The sequence below is a fragment of the Camelus bactrianus genome, chromosome 3 (assembly GCF_048773025.1).
Source record: "Camelus bactrianus isolate YW-2024 breed Bactrian camel chromosome 3, ASM4877302v1, whole genome shotgun sequence".
NCBI classification, from domain to species: domain Eukaryota; kingdom Metazoa; phylum Chordata; class Mammalia; order Artiodactyla; family Camelidae; genus Camelus; species Camelus bactrianus.
In genome coordinates, this window is record NC_133541.1 from 44,210,400 (window position 1) to 44,213,280 (window position 2,881).

At 38.1% G+C, this 2,881-nt stretch overlaps 1 non-coding gene across 1 annotated transcript; it reads left to right on the forward strand.

Annotated features, from left to right (window-relative positions):
- The first annotated feature begins 2,350 nt into the window (after window positions 1-2,350).
- LOC123615136 (U6 spliceosomal RNA) lies at window positions 2,351-2,456 on the forward strand. Its single transcript, XR_006722700.1, has one exon. It is a non-coding gene; the product is annotated as a U6 spliceosomal RNA (small nuclear RNA).
- Window positions 2,457-2,881: the final 425 nt, after the last annotated feature.

The following is a 2,881-nucleotide window of genomic DNA, read 5'->3' on the forward strand; positions in this document are numbered from 1 at the left end:
TTATTGTGCATGAGAAATCACTTATTCCAGGCCCATCACCTAATGAAATAAAAAACAAAAATAAACAAAACGATGGTTCTCTGAAGATTTAAATGTTCAAAATATCTTCTCCTGTTAGAGAGACATAGATGAGGAGTTGAGTGTGCCACAGTAACTAATTGTTACTAAATGCAATGTTGATATATTTTTAATCTCAAACACAATAACAATCTTTTTTTCTGTAAGAAATCTAAAATTGAAATTTGCCTCCAGACTGAGTATCTCTTTGTTTTGCTTTATTTTTGGATTTTGCAGCTTTTCCAAATTGTTTGGGAAACACAGCTGGGCTTATTAATATACGGAGGCATTTTAATTGAAGAAGATGACTGTCATCATACACAGCTCTGGATCTTTTCCTCTGGACTTCATAGCCAACTGCTCTATCTGCAGCAGAAAGAAATGGAATCAAATGCTGGTATTTGGGATTAAATATTTTGGCTTCTAGCTCATGACTTGCATAATGTAATAACAGTGGTAGCCAGCATGATTAAGTGTTTATTATATGCCTAACTCTATACTAGGCCCTTTCCATGCAATGTTTTATTTAATGTTCACAACAGCCTGCGCCTATACAATTTTGCAAATAAATAAATAAATGGAGGCCTAGTAAGGCCTTTTGCTTGTTTGTTTCTAAAATACTTGTGTACAATGAGAAAATAGAATTCTCTACCCTAGAACACTTCCTGCATGCAGCTACCTGACCTGAGCAGCTGTTGTTGCTCATTCACTAAAGATCACCAACTAATGAGAAGGTGCTGCTCAGCAGTACATGGGCAGAGAGAGAGGACAGCATAGTTGTTCTAGGTAGAAAGCCCAACCTCCCTGAAAACATGCCCTTCGGGCTCCCAGGATCTTTCCTAGTCATCATGTTTTTAAATAGCAGCCTCTGGTCCCCCTTCAAGGATCCTGGCTACTATCTGGATTATCTGCTTGATAACTTCCTCAGCATCCCCTTTCTGATTTTCTGTCAATTAAAATAGATATTTCAAAATGGTAAGGGACTGCAGGGCTCACCTAACCCAAACTTAATGTGCAGAAAAGGAAACTGAGGGTCCTCATGATCAAGTTATTTGCCCTAGATCACATGATGGGTACCTCATATTAGCCTGGCTGCATCAGTTAGAAGGCCCCTAACATTATTATCCAGGGTTCAGACTAAACTGCTACTAGCACCAGATGAAAATTTCCAAAACTTGAAAACAGACCAAAGAAGTTGAAGTTTGTCTTCAATTATCCTTGCCTTTCTTCCTTTCATTTTTTCTTCCTTCCTATTTTCATTCCTTCCCTTTCTTTCCTTCCTTCCTCCCTTCATTCATTTACACAACAAGAACTTATTGCATGAGCCAGGCAGCATACCATCCACTAAGACTATAAAGATAGAAAGACAGAGTCGTTGCCTTACTGCAACCACTGAACCATGTTTCCCAGCCACACTAGGTGAAGCCTCATCCGAGAATGGGGAATATCCTGGCCAAGTAACCATTTTCCCATCAGTCTGCCATGTTTATTGAGTATTTACTGTTTTTTCTAGGCTTTTTGTACATAATGATTTATAAGACCTTCAAGTATTCCTACACTCAGTCACTTCATACTGAAACTAGTAGAAACAAACTAGAAACAAGTGAATAATAAAGAAATAACTGAGATAATTGCAGGTGCTGATAATGTTATGGTGAAGATAAAATGGAGCAGTTTGGTGAAGTTGCTGAAGGGCTCTTACTCCTGTGAGGTTGGTGAGGTGAGCTTCTCTGAAGAGGTGACTTTTAGGTTGAGACTTGAATAGTACAAAGGAGACAGGCATTCAAAGATCTCTTTGGTGGTGTACTGTAATAACATACTGATCTTCTCAGCCTTTGAGCCAGCAGGGCAAAGCCTGGGACAGCAAAGCCTCTGACCAGTCACCCCCTTGTGGTCAGTCGCCTCCTCTGTTTACTCCAGTGTGTTGTTCAAATGTTACCATTTTCTGTATGTTGCAGGCTATGAAGAGCATTGGGAAGCACCATTCTAGTTGAAGAGAAAATCCAAGTAAAAGAAGAACGAAGAAGACTGAGCTTGGTATGTTGGGTAACTGAAGGGGTGGAGTGCAAAAAAGGGGGAGTGATAGGGCATGAGGTCAGAGAGTGGGCAGGAGCCAGAAATCCTGTGGATCCTCATAGCCTTGGTATGGATGTAATGATGAAAAGTGGATGGATATAAAGGGTAATATTTGTCTATTTCCAAAAAGGAATTAGATACATTCTGTGTTAAAGTACGCATTAACGTGGTTAATCAAACTACATATTGAAAAGAAATGTTGAAAATAACACAAAGAGTGCTCGGTTCAGCAGCACATATTCTAAAATTGGAACGATACAGAGAAGATTAGCATGGCCCTGCGCAAGGATGACACGCAAATTCGTGAAGCGTTCCATATTTAAAAAAAAAAAAAGAAAGAAAAGAACACAAAGAGTAGAGAGAGAAAATTTTATCTGAAGCCCAATGTGAGCACCAAAACGAACTAAAATTAAAATTACCTAAAATTAACACTGAGATTCCTAATAGTCAAAGTCAAAAAATAAAACATCGTGGACCATGTAATACTCTTTTTCATGTAACAGAAACATGAAATTGTATTATGAGATATAGACTTTTTCTCGATACCCAAATGAAAGAAATCTATTGCAAGGTTCATTACCAAGTAGTTTAATAAATTATATATTCCCTGCCATTTTGAATAAGTTCAGGAATATTTTCAAATGTCATTTCATGAAGGCTAAAAGCTAAAGTTTTATCTCAGTGAAGGCCCTTCATCAGAAACTGACTGATAGATATGAGTGTAGATATCTCCATGTATTTGCTTTCC